Here is a 17798-nt window from a genome sequence, read left to right on the forward strand (position 1 = left end):
ATTGTTTAGATCAGAATCACCAATGGATGCTAAGATTAGTGGGGAAAAGCATGATGAAAATGCAATATTTGCAGGGTTTTATAGTATCTCCCCACAAGATAATTATTGACACAGTAATTTTACATTAGAGAAAGAGGGTGGATACCAAGTTCACAAAGTATCACAAACATTTCAAGTAATGGACAAATGAACACAATGTGTCTCCTAGAAAGAACACTGCACCACTTCCATGACATTCTTGGCAAATATGCCTCTACTGAATGTAATTATAAACACACACCCAAATTGTGGGGCAAAATATCTGCTCTGAATTCTCCCGAACTGCAAGGTTATAAAACACAAAGAAATGTCGAGTAATTCTTTCAGGTTAGAGGAGATGGAGACCAGACAACTAATAATGATCCTGAAATAATTGGTGACATTTTAATAAGGCTGGTGGATTACATATAATAATGTATCATTGTTAATTGACTGACTCTTATAACGTCACTGTGGTTATAAAGACAATACCCTTATTTTTTAGAAAATCACACAAAAGTGTTTACAATTTGCTCTGAAGTGTTTCAGGAAGGAAAAAAAGCCAGTGTTTGCCAAGAGTCAGAAAACAAATGCCCTTGGCAAATCTGGGTGAAGAAAATCTGTGCCCTCTTTATTTTATTTTTATATGTTGAAATTAGTTTTTACAAAAAGTTTTAAATAAATAACATCCTAGGAGACTGGAATGGTTGTACCTTGGACCCTGATCCCTTGGCAGAATTAGGACATGGTTGGGGAAAGTCCTGAATGACAGTGTCCCAAATGCCACGTAAATGAGTTCCTAACGGAACACGTATGAGTAATTATCAACGAGTAGAGCAAATGACATTTCTCAGGCCAGATGGCAGATGTCTCCCATAGAGAAGATTTCTTGATTCAGTAATTTGGTGATCATTCTCAAGATAAACTTGTGGACAGGTAAGGAAATATATTTACAGATAAATGCCTATCTGCAGCTTATTAAAAACAGAATTGTAATGGGCGCTGTTTCTTAGAGCAGTTGTCATCTAAATGTAGCCTAAATTTAGAGGAAGACTCTTGTCTGTGAGAAAAACAAAACAAAACAAAAAAAAAACTTTGATTTTAACACAGAGCTGTGGAAGCATTTTTACAATTTTGATGTCAAGAATGAAGATACAGCTATCACAGTGGCTTCTGACAAAAGTTTGAGATAGCTAATATGTTTGATGACAACACATTTTAAAGAATTAGAAGATTGAAGTGTTGAACAAAAAAAAGAACTATGATAATAGAGATTAATTATTGTTTTCGCATTCAGTGTAAGAATAAATACAGAGATAGGACTACTCACGAGATCCTACTACAAAGATGACTCAGGAAGAGAGAAGAAGTTTTGAAGAGGTTAATGTGGCTCATTTTAGAATACCCAACAAGGCGAGACACATTACTCTTAGTTTCTCTTACATACACTCATGGCCTCCTGGATTCCCGGAAAAGCTCCACAAAAGACAAAGGCCGACCTGGCTTCTAGATGTAAGAAGAGCTTATTAATCTTAATGTGTTTCTACTAACCTTGTGAAAACAGCCTGTTTCAGAGTGACTGATTGCATCTGAGTTCAGATGGTGCAAACTTTTAACCCTCAGTTCTATCCTCTTTCACTTTTCATGGAACTGGTCACTTAAGAGCTTCTGTACTCTGGATGTCTTGGCGGGAGTCTAGGTATTTGAATGCAACATACAAAAAGGGAAACAGGTTATACAATGTTTCCTCTTCTCACCTGATTTCTTGGCCTTACCCCAGATATCTCCAAAGTTTATAAATATTTCCAAGGCGGAAAGGGTGGATGCGAGGTAAATGTTAGAATAAGTACCAGGAATTATTGATAAGTAGACTCAACTTTCAGCAGAAACTTTGGAAAGAACAAGGAACACAGCCTTGTTTAAGCCTTCACATCTGATGATGTGCGCACGCCCCCCACACACACCCACATACACCATAGATTTAGCACCAGATAACCATACCAAAAAAACCTCTGTTTATTCTATCTCACTAAGACCAGTTATCTCATCTGCTGTATGAGAACTTTTTTTTTAAGATTTTATTTTTTTATTCATGAGAGACACAGAGAAAGAACCAGAGACATAGGCAGAGGGAGAAGCAGGCTCCATGCAGGGAGCCCAATGTGGGACTCGATCCTGGGACCCCAGGATCACGACCTAAGACAAAGGCAGATGCTCAACCACTGAGCCACCCAGGTGCCCCCGTATCAGAACTCTTTAAAGGCAAACATTTCTGTCCTAAGATATAGCTACTGGAAATAGTCACAAGATGCCTACCATTATCAGCTTTTAATAGGAAGTCACTGTCAACATAATTTAACCATTTAGGAAATGTTATTTATGACTTTTTTTTTCTGAAATGCCAATTCTGGCAGCCAGAACTTATATTAAAATGTATATATTATCACACCAGACAATTGCTATTTACCAACCTAATGTTTAGTGATATTCATATTAAATGAAAGGAAGAGGAGAAATATCTCTATCTCCTTAGCCTGAATAGGACTGAATTATTTGTTTTGTAGAAGTGATAACCTCTTAGTCTGTCCTTCTCTAATATCCTGATAATTACTCACCAATGCCCAGATCTGCAGGCATCCTGGTAAATGTTTGCCTTATTGTCATTATGAACTTCCTCTCTGCTAAATCCTAGGTCATATGATATTTCCTAAAAGTATGATATTTTTCTTTTTTTTTTTCAGTTCTATTTCCAACTTCAATCAGAACCACAGATTTTAACAGCCTCCTTCTTCCTCTCTCACTATCAAAAGTGGGAGAAAAAGTGTCACAAGTGGGAGAATATGACTCATTAAAAGTAAACATTTAAGAGCTTGGTACAGCAATTTTCTATTTTTTCACAAAAGTTATGTTTCCTCAGAGTGCAATGGACAGAGGTATAAGGAGCACTATGGAGCCCCTCCTTTGAAGATCGATAGCGTACAACACATTAGATGACCTTCTACGTGACTCTGTCCAAACATCAATAGAGATGGAACCCGGAGTATTGTCTAGTTGTGACAGTTGTGAAAATGGAATAGATTATAATTAATGCCACTGAAATCATTCTGTCTTCTGCTAAAAGCCTGCCAGCCTCCTAAGAGTGTCACTGATTCTGAGTGTTCAGATTCTCTCTTCATTCAAGTATAGAGATATTTGATGCTACAGATTGCTATCCAATCAATGTGATGGAAAACTATCACCTGACCTCCTGAAGACATTAACATTTTATAGAATGCTTACAATTTAAGGATAAATATGAAGTTTATAGCTCAAAAGCATTTACCTTTGGAAGCATAATTTATGGAAATCCACACATCTCAAGCTTTGAAACCCATTTGTGTACCTAGGAACTAATTAATGGAACTAAGATAAATGAGCCCAAGAAAAATGATATTTTGATCTCTTGCAATACAGTAGTCCACTCAAACCCATTAGAAAATGTTTTCGCCCCAAGAAAATGCATCCAGCCAATGACGTAGCAAAGTTATGATGAGGAATAGTTATTTCTGAAATTATGTAACAATATACTCCTGTTTTGCTTGTAAATAAAAGATAACATAGCACAGCTGATGCTTGTTTAAACTTTGCATACAAATATGCATGATGCCAACTGGATTCAATTTATCCTGTCTTAATTTGAATTAACTTGACAGATCTTTTGACACATGCTGAACAGACTAATTGTTGCTTATTTGGGTGCACTGAATCAGTGAACATGGCAATCAGAATCCAAGCAGATGTTCATAGTTTCTGTGATTGCCCGGAGCCTGAGGGTGGAAAAAGATGGAGAATCATTTTGCTGATTTACTTTTGTTAGTATCTGTCAAGTCATGGGCTGCATTACAAATACTATTGTTAAAATAAGCAGACTCTGCTAAAGACTTGTGAAGAGCAGATATGAATGCTAATGATAATTTTACCTTTAGATGCATTTGAACTTACAAAGTCCCTGTAATCAGAATTTGCTAAGGGTAAGATTGCAATAGGACATTTTTCTTCTTCTTGCCTTTCCCCCCAATATCTTTCTTTTCTAAATGTCATTAACGTATTATGACTAGTTTCCGGAACACAGAAAATTATAGGGGAATAAAGCAAACAAAAGTATACTTGCTACCCTTACTGCCCACTTTGTCAAATCTTGTGTTGTGCCCTATTTAATACGTTATTTTTTAAGAACAGGAACATTACAGATCCCACGGAATCTTCCTGTGAATGAATGGAAGAGATAACAAGAGTTGGATCAACTTCACACACCCTTTAAAAATTTGTTACATTGTTTTGTGTTATCAATTTTCAGTAAAATTTGCTACATACATTTTCAAAAAATAACAATGAATTAATGGAGTAAAATTTAACAGAGTAGAAGTCTAGAGTTAAATAGTTCAGAGATTGTTAAATGACTTCTTAAAATGGTTAAGGTTCCATTTTGGACATACTTCTGGTTCATTTGTATTTCCTATTCTATAATTTTTTCTACATGTCTTGTCTATTTTTCTACTGGAAATTCCATCGCTTTGTTTAGATTGATTTGTAGAGTATGCACTTTGGGCACTAATCCTTTGCTGGCCTACGTGCTACAAATACAGTCTTCCAGACTATGGGGTTCTAATTTTTCTTTGCATAGAAATAATAAATTGCCCTATCAACGTTTTGTCACTATTTCTTTAACATTGCTTTTTGTTTTCTTTTCTCTATCCTCTTCTTCTAAATTTCCTATTAAAATATATGAGATTGTCTCATTCTTTTTCTGCATATCTATTGGCATTCTCTTTTTTCTCATCATTTTACCTCTCTATTCTTTATTAAGTGTAGTATTATCACACCTAATTTCTGGCTCATCGATTCTTTTTTTTCCACTGTGTTCATCTGATTATCTATCACTACATAAATATGTGAATTATATAATTATATTGAGTTATAGAACTAATTCTCATGACTTGTGTTTCTAGAAGTACCAGTAAGTCCTTTTTCAAATCATTTTTGTTATATCTTGTTCTTTCTTCTTCCTTTAATTTTAGGCTTGATTTTACTTGTTTTTTTTTTTTTTTTCCTGGGAGGAGAAGGAAGTAAGAGAAATTTATTTGGCATCAGTGATCTATTAGGAGGTCTCCATCTAAAGTTGATTTTTTTTCTTTCATAATCACAAACTATAATTGACTTCTCATTATTATCTAAACCCACAAAAAAAAATAAAAAAAAATAAACCCACACTACATTCTCCTTGGTCCTCTGCCTTTTTTAATATGTGCAAATTACTGTCACTTAAAGTAATATCTGAGAAAAAATTTACCTTAATTTCCCCAGAAATGTATCCATTTCTCTCCCCTACACTGATTTCACCCCTGAAACTCTTCACAAAACTACCTTAGAATTAAGTCCTCAACCCGGTAAAGGCCACTTGGAGGCTGTTTCGGGGGCCAGTCAGACACAGAAAGTTAGGCCCCAAATCTATAAGATCTCAAAGTGCCTGATGAGGGGAAGTGGCCGCAACTCTAAAGGAGGCAGATCTAGGAGCATCCCCAGAGTCTGGGCCACAAGACAATGGGTCAGTGGCTTATTTGCTGTGCTACGTAGCCTTGTGGTTTTTGCCAAGTCATCTACACGCTACATACCTATTTCTTCATTGATAAAATGAGGATAAAATCACCAATCTCAGTGATGATATGAAGGTTAAAAGAAATGACAACAAAGTGTACCAGCATATAAGAATCCAAAAGTTATAACTTTATTTCACTTTTTTTATAGCCCTGCCATCTTAGTTGTGTGGCACTAATTCTACTGTTTATTTTCATTTCTGTCTCTCACTCATCTTGGTATCTTTCAGGACATTTTTCTCTTTTTTTTTAAAGGATATTTTTCTAACTTTGGACTGACAAGTCATTTTCCAGAAACTCTTCCGTGTGAGAATCATGTATACTGAAATGAGAATGTGTCCCATAAGTCAACTGTTGTATTTCTTTTTGCCAGGTCAGGTGAATTACTGGTGTAGATCAACTCAATAGTAATAAATCCCTACTGGGGAAAGTCCATGGTTTAAAAGTCTCATGAAAGGTTTTTGTTATTGTTCTTGTCCTAACCAAAGCTCAAGCCAAGACAGACAACTTTCTGTATGGTATGCTTTTGCCAATAGGACATTTTTAAATTGTCTGCTTTTCACAGAAGGTGTAACATTTAGAGAACCTAACTTCATGTAATGATCTCAACTCTAAACCCATAGCTCAGGCTGGTCTAAGTCTGTATTTCTTGATTCCAAGTGAACATTAAGAGTGTGCTACCATTTTAAAAGAAACAGAAACATCTGACTTTATGCTGATATAAAAATGTGCAACACATTTTCTTTATTTTGGAAACAACATATATTGTTTCCATATCCTGGCTCTTGTGAATAATACTGCAACAGGCTATAAAAGAGAAGATATATCTCTGAGATCCTCATTTCAGCTTTTTTAGATATCTGCCCAGAATAGGATTGCTGGATAATATGGCAGTTCTATTTTTAGCTTTTTGAGGAACCCCTATATACGGGTTCAAATTTCTCTTCATCTCACCAACATCTCATTATTTTTAGGTTATTTTTAGAATTGCTATCCTAGCAGGTGTGAGGTGATATACCTCATTGTGGTTTTAGCTTGCATTTCCCCAGTGATTAGAGATTTTGAGCATCTTTTCATATACCTATTGACCATTGGTATGTCTTTGTTAGGGAAATATTTACTCGGGTCCTTTGCCTATTTTTAAGTCATTTATTTATTTATTTATTTATTTATTTATTTATTTATTTATTTATTTCTACCGAATTGGGGAATTTCTTATATATTTAGAATATTAGCAGATATGTGGTGGTCAACTGACCTTCAACAAGGGTACCAATAATAGGCAATGGAGAATAGTCTTTATCTTATTTGTATTTTAGCTGCATCTATAAATAGTATTATTTGTGTCTCTATGAGATATATATGCATATATACATCTCATAGAGATTTATACACATCAAATATATATATTTGATATATATATACACATCAAAAATATGAAATTATATTGCACTTATTTCTTTTAAACCTTGCTTACTTTAGTCAATACCATGTGTATAAGATGAATCCACAATGGGATACCTCAGTGGTTGAGCATCTGCCTTCAGGTCAGGGCATGATCCAGGGTTCTGGGATTGAGTCCCACATGGGGCTCCCTGCAAGGAGCCTGCTTCTCCCTCTGCCTATGTCTCTGCCTCTTTCTCTGTGTCTCTCATGAATAGTTAAATAAAATCTTAAAAACAAAAGATAAATCCACAATGCTGTGTAAAGGTGTTATTTGTTTTTATTAATTTATATTATTCCACAGCATATTTATTTACTCTATTTTTAATGGTCTTTTGGGTTGTTTCCCACTGGAAACTAATATGAACAATATTAGTATAGTTTTCTGGTAAATTTTTCCTGGTTTCACTGGAGAAGAGATTCGTTAAGATTTATATACAGGGCTAGAATTGCTGGCTATATACATTTCCTGAATTTTATTTGATATTACAAGATAATTTTCAAAGCAGCTGCACCAATTTTCACTATCACCAATAGTGTATGAGTGTTCCACATCCTTGCCAATAAGTTAATTGGATATCTTTATTCATGTTTATTGAAAATTTATATTTAATCTCTTTTTGGAGAACATATTTAAGCCACTGGCTTATTTTTCAATTTATTTTTCCACTCTCTTAATGATGTTTTGAGAATTGTTTTATACATTATGGATATGGGTTCATTTTTGTGTCCAGAAAGAAGAAATGAGCTTTAGTCCATAGATAAGACAGGTCTCACCAATCTTTTCATTTAAAATATTATTTTTCCTCTTTTCCTCACTTCAGGCACACACACAATTATTTATTTTGTTTCTTTGTTCATTTTCTTGGGAAAATACATCATTAAACCAGTCTTAAACATACCGCTGAATCCACTGTTTAACTTTAAAACCTTAATATCCTTGGCTTTCTTTGTCTTTAAAATCCTATTTCCCCCTATTTGGGGGTACAGAAGGAAGTTGGCAGAAGGAATTTGTGGTTTCAAATCTGCAAGATCCCAAACTTCAGAACTCCACCTTTCCATTTCACTGAAAATCAGTCACTTCTCTCTCAAATTGCTTAATTTCTTAATTTCTTGATATAAGTAGTAAAGAACAACAATTTGTATTTTCATTCTGAGTCTTTCTGTTTCTCTTGGACATATGGGCTTAGGGAGGACTTGATCAGCTTTCCAAGTCATCTCAGGCAACATGTTATTGAATAAGTTGACATCATCATATTGCACAGCTCTCAAGCTTGCCAATCTGTTGCTTTGTCCCACCACGCACACCCATCCACTACTCCAGATGCTCATATTACTGTTAGAGGTCCCTCAGTCCTGCATGTTTGTTACAGTTTTGGTAGTTTTTTAGGACAGGGATAGCTGTTGAAACGGACCTCAAACAGATTAGTCAAACACAAACATATTATCGGTTGTAGGCAAGTTGGTAGGAGACTTTTCTCCACTTGGTGATTCAGAGATTCAATCTCCTCTTACCAGTGGCAAAATTATCTGGTAGGAACTTGTTATTTTCTGCATCTGGTCTGCAAAATGACAAAGAGCATGTGGTGAAGAGACAACACTTCTCAAATTTTAGGACCGTAATTGATGTGCATTAATTTTGCTCATGTTCCACTGGTGAGACTTCAGGCACAAAGAAACATACAAATGCAGATGAGATGATGGAAAATATAATCTGTGCACCCAGAAGGAAGAGGAAATGGATTTTGAGTCAATGGATAGCAGTTTCTGCCATAAATTTCTCAAAACAATTTATTGTTTGTTTATTGGTCTTTTGCTGGCGGTTTGCAATTCTTCTTCATATGTACACAGGGCTGTTGAGAGTTCATTTTTATTCCATTTGTCTATTTGCCTATACTCTAAGCCAGAACCACATTATCCTGTTTATTATACTACTTATTGTAAGTCTTGATAGCTACTAGGACAAATTTTCCTATCTTCTACTGAATTAAACCCTAGCTATTCTCAAATATATTGCTATGTGAAGTTAGATGAATATTGCTAAGTTTTACAAGCAAAACAAGTTAGGGTTTTAAGTGGACTGTCATTGAGTTTATAGATTATTGAGAATTAAGAAATTTCAAAACATTAAATAGTTCTTTAAAATATTGGCTCATCAACCTAAATGTTATAACTCTAAATTTGTTTAGGCCTAATTTAAAATATCCCAGTAGAGTTTTATATTTCCCATAAATATGTCGCACTGCTGTTGTTACATTTATGTTATTTTTAAGCAGAATGGTTGTTTTATTTTCTAATTGTTGCTATTATATAAAATACAGTATTTTTGTATATTATTTTATATGCAATGACCTATTATAATAAATTAATGGTGGATTCATTTGATCACCTAAGTATAAAATCTTATCACTTGAAACAATGAATTTTTTTTTATCTTATGTGTTGTTTGTTCATTTATTTAGTTTTTAAAAAAGATTTTATTTATTTATTTATGAGACACAGAGAGAGAGAGAGAGAGAGAGGCAGAGACACAGGCAGAGGGAGAGGCAGGCTGCATGCGGGGAGCCCAACGTGGGACTCGATCCCAGAACCCCAGGATCATGCCCTGGGCTGAAGGCTGGGCTCAACCCCTGAGCCACCCAGGCGTCCCTAGTCAGTTTCTTCTATAATGTTTCCTGGCTTACTTGCTGGGGAATTCCAGGACAAGAATAAATTGTATTGTATACATGCTTTGACAGGTTAAGCAACATTCATTTCATTCTTAGTTTGCAATATATAATTATTAATAGACCTTAAATTTACATGAAATGAATTTTTCTTCCTCACATTGAAGAAATCATATGGGTTTCACCTCTAATATGCTAATGGTATTGATTCATTAGTGGATTTTGAGTATTAATAAAATCTTGATTTCATGAAATATACCTTATTATGCATATTACATATAATATGAATTTGGTTTTCTAAAATTTTCATTATGAATTTTGCATTTATATTCATAAATAAGATTGACTTGGAATTTCCTTTTTAATGTTTTTTGTCATATTGTTGTGGTTTCAAAATTTTGCCAACAATTTTTAGAATTACTACTTCTATATAGTAAGTATGGAAGTTTTGGCTGAATAATTTGATTCAATTTAGTTTCTTTCATTGTTTTTTGAGTATCCTCGTTTTCTGTTCTTTTTTTAAATTTTTTTTAATTTTTTAATTTTTTAATTTTTAATTTTTTTCGTTTTCTGTTCTTTATTAAGTCATGTAAATGAATGCATTAATTTTTACCCATCTGTTTATTTCAAAATTTTAAAATTAATTGATAAAATATCCCATAATATTCTACTTATGAGTACCTGAAGCATCTGTATTTTTTGTCTCACCACCCTGCCCTCTTTTCTCTTTCCTGAGGTTGATTATCAGAGGCTTCTTCATTTAGTTGTTCAAAGCAATAATGTAGCAATCAGTAGATTTTATTCATCCTTTCAAAGAACCAACATTTGCTTGCATTGAGCATGAAATTGTCAAAAAAGATAAATATTGGTCTCTGCCCCTGATCCCTGACACACAGTCCATAAGACCTTTGTAATTTCCTGAGTGACAGGGTCTGACACAGAGGTCCTAAATCCCTTGGAATTTCTTGGGTGTTAGGAATGCCTCTTTTTGTAAAGAAGCAACCATGGTGTATTCCTGGATGTGGGCTGGTCACCAGAAAAACTAAGCCATAATGAGAAGCTTGAAACTCTTAGCCCTGTCTCCCATTCTCTGGAGAGGGGGGAGAGGCTGGTAATCAAATTAATTAACCATCATTCCTATGTGATGAAGTTTCTATAAAAATCCCAAAATATGGGGTCTGACAGCTTCTGGATTGGTCAGTGCATCCATATTCTGGGAGAGGAGAGCACCCCAACTCCACAGGGACAGAAGTTTCTGAGCTAAGGACCCTTTTGAACCTCACCTGTGAGAATCTGCATCTCTCCATTTGTCTCTTCATCAGTATCCTTTATTATATCCTTTATAATAAGTCAGTAAATGTGTTTCTCTGAGCTCTGTGAGTCATTCTAGCATATTATTGAATCCAAGGAAGGGGTAATAGGAACTCTAATTTATAACCAACTAGCTATAAATTAGAAATACAGTTGACAACTGGGGACTTGCCATGCCAAATGTTTCTGGAATGGGACAGAAACCTTAAGTGGTGGGATCTGACACTAACTCCAGGTAGTGTCAGAAGTGAGTGTGAACAGAGAAAATTGTTTTCTTCATATGTTGAAGAATTACTTTTTAATTAGTCAAATTGTTTCTTTGCTTATTTGTTTTAACTTACTGCTGTTTTTTGCTAACTGCTCAGATGGATGATTGTTCATGGATGATTGTTCATTAATATTCATTTGTTTTTTCTAATATAACTAATATACTAATATACTAATATACTCTACTATGCCTGGGTAAGATATAAATTTTTCTTTAAATATAGCGCTAGATATACCTCACAAATTTTGCTATGTAATATTTAAATTATTACTCAATTCGAAATATATTTTATTCCTTATAATTTCCGCTTTAGCCCATGGGTATTTTAGAAGCGTGTTCTGATTCCAAATATCTAATCATTTTCTAGGTCATCTCTAAATTAATTCCCAGCTAAATTTCATTTTAGTAAGAAAATGTACTCCGTCCGTATGTATCTAAGTGTACTTAAAAATAATGTATATTCTGAGGTTGTTTGTGTGGTGCTTTATTAGCATCCATTAGGTCAAATTTCTAGCGTGTTCAAATCTCTTTACTCTTATTTTTTGAGAGCATGTTTCACCTTACAACTATGAATGTGTCCTTTTCTCCTAATTCTGTCAAATTTTTGCTCTCTGCATTTTGTATTATGTAAAAGCAAATTTCAAAGTATTGTTGCTCTGGTGAATTTAAATTTCTGTCATTTTAAAATAACCCACTTTATCACTAGGATGCTTTTGGCCTATATCTATTTTGTCTGAAACTAATAAACTAATTCCTACTTTTTTTGGCTAGTTTTTGAATTGTTTATATTTTTCAATCATCTACTTTCAACCTTACCATTTAAGAGGGTCTTTCACCGCAATATACATCTTAATTTTTCACTTAGTTTCTTTTTGTTTTTAAATGGAACATTACATCAATTCCTACTTGCCATAATGAGAAACGTACTCATATTCCATGCTATTCTTTCAAATCTCTTCCATATTTCTTTTTCTCTCTTGGGCTTTCTCCATCTTTTCCCCTCTAAGTAACATGGAATTTACATCTATTTCTTAGGGATATCTTACAAATTAACAAATCTCACTTGTCTTATCATGAATGAGATTGTTCTATGATTTTATAACTTTTAATTTTTTTTGCCAGGTTGTTTATATCAAGGTCATACGGTCTCATCAAGCATATTGGCAAATGTTTTTCTTCCCCCTTGATTTTCTTAAAGCCTTTGTGTAAAAGTTTCTCAAATGTTTGCTAGTGTTCAGCATTAAAAAATACCTTGTTCTTGAGATTTTGTTTTCATTTTGAAATGAAATTTTCATTCAATTTCTTTAATTAGAGATAAAAAAACTCAGATTTTGATTTACCTTAGGTCTGTATTTGTAAGTTTGTTTTTCAAGGAATTTATTTCCTAAGTTGGTGAATTCATTGGTTGCTATAAAATTGTTCTTATATTCCCTTGCTTACTTTTTAATTTCTGTAAGATATGTAATGATGTTCCATTTAACTTTTCTAATGTGTGTAATTTCTTTCTCTACTAAAGTTTTTAGATTTATTTAATATCTTCAAAGAAACTTAACTTTGCAATCTGCTTATTTACTCCCTGGTTTTTTGGCTATTTTCTAATTGATTTATACTTTTATCTCTAGTTGTCCTTCTCTCTACTTGCTTTGGGTTTAATTACTTCCTTTCTTATTACTTTTTAAGGTAGAGACTCAGGTCACTAATTTTTATGATTTTCTTTTCTATTATAGGTATTTAAAACTACAAATTTCTCTCCAAATCAAGCATCCCCAGAATAAATTCCACTTGGTAATGATGTGTATTATCCATTTCATACATCACTGGATATTGCCTGCTAATATTTTTCAGAATTAAAATGTATATTTTAATCTCCATTTACAAAAGGAATACATATATGTAAATGTAAATATGTACTTGTTAACTAGAAGTGAATAAAAGGAAATGATAAGCTTGTAATACTGAAATTTTAAAGTATAGTGGAAAGTAATTAAAATCTTCATCTTGTGCAAGAAAAACTGATGATAAGAAGAGTATGTTTTGTTTTATTTTTCTTCAGGGACCATCACTAGTCTTAGGTTTCTTCATTTAAAGAACATTTCCAGGGGCTCCTGGGTGACTCAGCTGGTTAAGTATCAGACTCTGGGTTTCTCATGATCTCAGGGTCATGAGATTCAGCTACTTGGCAGGGCCCCCGCTGAGAGTGGAGACTGCTTGAGATTCTCTCCCTCTCCCTCTCCTTCTTCCTCTCTCCCACCTCTCCCCTCCTCTCCCATAAATAAATAAATAGATAGATAGATAGATAGATAGATAGATAGATAGATAGATAATTTTTCTTTTAAAAAGTCATTTCCAATTCTGTCCACCACTGGAACCCAGAAGGTACTAGCAGACTAAAAGTTTCATATGTCATCCTTCATGTATTTTAGAAATGGGCAAAAGAGGGACAAAAAGAATTGTCCAGGAATGTATACAGTGTTACTTTTTCCAACATAAAAGGGACTATCAAGTTATAAAGCATTAAAAGTTGCATAATAACACTGATTTCCCATACATCTGTTTATATCTTTAGCTTATGATTTCAAGGAGATCTAGAGCGCCTCTGTGATTCTTTTTGTAGCTAATTTTAACATAATAATTAGAGTTAATGTGTAACTACACCAGATCTCAGCTGCTCCTACACGGTACACTGGTGTACCCTGTGATTACAACTTAAACACGCCAAATGAACACATGAAAAATTTATATGTAATTAATTATACAAATGTCATTTAATCAATTTTTGCTAAAACTAGGCAATATCTGTTTCTAAAAGAAAATAAGGGAAATAAAACTATCAAATGATATAGTTGTGACAAGTGGAATTTCCAATTGTGAGTGTTTAATAGTTTTTTTTTTTAAATAGTACAATATAGTCCTTTGTAGTAATTGTTTTCCATAACCTCTCATATTCTGGGTGTCAAGAAAAGCCTTTAACTATATTTTCACTATTAATGCATTATAAATATTGGTTACCTAATTATCATGTCAATTAACTATATGGCACTTCTTTATGGTATGGAGCATATTTTTCTCATAATTGAACATCCCCATCCCCCAATGCCTTGCTAAGTGCTTGCAGAAATTAAGTATTGAATAAGAGTCTTGTATGAAGGAGGAATTAACAAAACAGGAGAAGGTGGTTAATCATGTCCTGAAAGCCTAGAAACTCTTCCAGGCAGAGAAATGGACCAAGGGCACTTGAGGTAGAGAAAATTGTTTGCAAAGGCAAGTAGATTTTATTCATTTAGTCAACAAATATTTATTGAGTCTATTATACATGCTAGGCTGTTGGGATATAATCTAAGGCAATTACATATATGGTCCCAGCTTCCATGAAGCTTATGGCTTATGAAAAAAATGTGTTCAGCTAATAAATCACTCAAAAATGTGTTCCTATAAGCCAAAATAAGTGTATAAAGCAATATAAGTGTATGTAATAAACAGAATTAATGCCTTCTTCTGAGTTAATTGAGCATGTTTTATAATCCTAATTTGTCTCTACTCTGGAATTATTTATAAATTTAAAAAATTAGTAGTCATTCCTATGGTTGAAGCCCTTGCATATAGTGTTACATTATATGTTATGTAACATTAATGCTGTCTACTTATGTATATTACATCACTTAATATGTAGAGCAAGATGCTTATAGCTAAAAGTATCAATTCTTCCCTCTAATCCCATGTACTATTTAGGTCATATATTTTACTTTTAACATATGCTTTAAGCATACAATATATCACTATTTTTGCCTTAGACAAAGCTATCTGTTATAGCTCCTAAAAGTAAGGGAAAACAAACTGAATTCAATGTTTTTATTCTTTTATTCCATATCAGGGATCATCCCTCTTTTTAGTTTAGCCACCTTTATGTCTAGTTTTATATTCTTTCTGCCTAAAGAACTTTGCTTTATATCTCTTGGAGTGCAAGTCTACTAGAAATAAATTGTGAGTGTGTGTATGTGTGTGTGTGTGTGAAAGCAGGTATTTTCCTTCACTTTGACAGCTATTGGGGCGAGGTATAGAATCCTATGTAGGCAGTTTCTATTTATTTTTCAACCCTCCAAATACTAATATTCATTGTATCTGGCTTGCATGATGCCAGATGAGAAGTGTGTTGTAGTTCTTTGGTCCTCTTCATGTAATGTGTCCACATTTTCACGTATTTTCAGTAGTTTGGATGTAACAGGGAGGCATGGGATGTGTCTGTATGTGTGTACGTGTCCTAATTTCAGAAAACCTGTTGCCATTATTTCTTCAAATATTTCTCCTCTTCTTTTTCTTTTTCTTCTCCTTCTGGGATTCCAAGAATACATTTATTAAACCAGTTGGTATTGTCCAATAGCCCTTTAATTCTGTTACTTTTTTGTTGTTGTTTTTTACCTATCTTTGAGGTCATTAATTTTTTTTCTTTTATTCTTTTTTTAGGGGAGGATATATTGAGCACAGGGAACATTTTTAATTGGCTGTACTGGGCATAAGCATGTTCAAAGCATTCCTTATCTTCATTACTATTTTTTGTTTGCTTCTAGCATTTTCATTTGTTTCTTTCTTATAGAGTCCACTTCTCTGCTAAAATTACCCATTTCATCTTGCATGCTGTCCACCTTTTTTCATTAGAGGTTTTATCACATTACAGTTGAATCTTGAATAAGTTGAGAGCCAACACCCTGTGCAGTCAAAAATCCACACTTAACTTTTGACTCCCTGTAATAGTGTATTCTGGTTTTTTTTATTTGTAAATTCTTTATTTTGGCTAATATTGACTGCAATCACTACTACCACAGATTTATAATGGCTGAGAGGACTTATTCACTAGATATTCTGTTGTTATTAAACACTAAGAATTAAGAAAAGACTGGAGGGTATTTAGAATGGAATATGGAGAGGAGAGCAGAAGCTCAAGGGAGAACATGACGTCCTACCCAGCCTTGTTATCCGAAATGAGTAACCACATCAAATATAACTAAATGCCAGCCTCTACAAAAAGGTTTTCAGAAAGAGGTCGTATAACTATTACTGACAAAAAAAAGTCAGTGTTTCTAGAAAAGATCTTGACATGAAAGACCCAGCTTATGAACAATTATACATAGTACCATGACACAGCTGGGATCACAGCAGCCTGGCACCAATTAAAATGCTGTTGTGGACACATTAAACTGTAGAGGCTGGTTCCCATTCACAGATACGTGTGATGTTTTATAGCATAGGGGTGCAGATGGTTCTCTCCTGTGTATGTAGATGTCATCTGGAGGGGACTTCCTCTTGCTGCCACATTCAAGGAATTTCTTAATTGTAGGAATATTACTTATTTTCACTGTGAACCCTTGGAGGTGCAGGGAGGATATTGGGGATATTCTCTTTTAGAGCCAAAATGGTTTGGAGCAGAATCACGTCCCCAGAGGCTCAGCTGATTACCAACAAGAAATCTTTTGCCTGTGATCCCTTAAATCTTTTCAAACACAGGCAATTATCTAATTGTAGCCTTCTAGGCCATGTTAATCACTTGTGGTTTTTTTTTGTTTTTTTTTGTTTTTTTTTTGATCATCTGGTTTTAGGAATGGACATATGATAATAATTTCCAGCAGGTCTAGCATCCCCTACATATACATGCCGGCAGCTACAGCCCTGATGGGCTTTTAGGCTTTCTGGCATTCATTTGGAGCAGCCAGAGTCACCCAATGTGTTCAGCAAACAGCCTGTGGCCCATAGCCTGTTGTTGACTGGAAGTCTTATCCATAAGGTAAACAGCTAATTAACACATATTGTGTACATTATATGCACTATACGGTGTATTAGAATAAAGTAAACTGGGAAAAAGAAAATGATTTAAAAAGATCATAAGGAAGAGAAAATATATCTATAGAACTGTACTGTATTTAAAAAAAAAATTAAATGTTTTTGATCCATATAGTTCAAACCCATGCTGTTCAAGGGTCAACTGTATGACATTGATTTTAACATTCTGCTCATAGCTTTTCAATTTATATGTCAAATATGAACCTAATTCTATTGATTATTTTTTGTCTCTTGGAAATGCATTGTTCATTACTTGCTCTTTGATAAACCTTATAATCTTTTGCAGAAAAAAACTAGACATTCTATATAAGACAGTAGATACCAAGGTAAACAACATGTGTGGGGGTGGTAGAAATTGGCAAACCTTTCATTCTACTAGACTTTTATTTTGTGGATTTTGAAGCCATCGAAAGAGAAGTGGCTTTGGTTTGGGTTGTTTAGTTGCTACCCTCTACCCTCAGAGCACCTTGGTCACCTAATTGCTTTGGAGATAATGTGTGTTCAGGATGGGGATGGTTTTCTTTATGGTTTTATCATTTCTGATTCATCCTCAGCTTTAGTAGATCTCCTTGACGTGTGCCTGAGAGAGCATTTTTCTCCAGTCTTCCTCTATCCTGGTCCTCTTCC

General features: G+C 34.1%; 1 long non-coding RNA gene across 1 annotated transcript; it reads left to right on the forward strand.

The window, feature by feature from the left end:
* The first annotated feature begins 821 nt into the window (after positions 1–821).
* LOC140637573 (uncharacterized) lies at positions 822–5264 on the forward strand. The gene is made up of 2 exons (XR_012034658.1): positions 822–954; positions 2760–5264. It is a non-coding gene; the product is annotated as an uncharacterized lncRNA (long non-coding RNA).
* The last annotated feature ends 12534 nt before the right edge of the window (positions 5265–17798 follow it).

The sequence above is a fragment of the Canis lupus genome, chromosome 8 (assembly GCF_048164855.1).
Source record: "Canis lupus baileyi chromosome 8, mCanLup2.hap1, whole genome shotgun sequence".
In the NCBI taxonomy this organism is placed as follows: domain Eukaryota; kingdom Metazoa; phylum Chordata; class Mammalia; order Carnivora; family Canidae; genus Canis; species Canis lupus.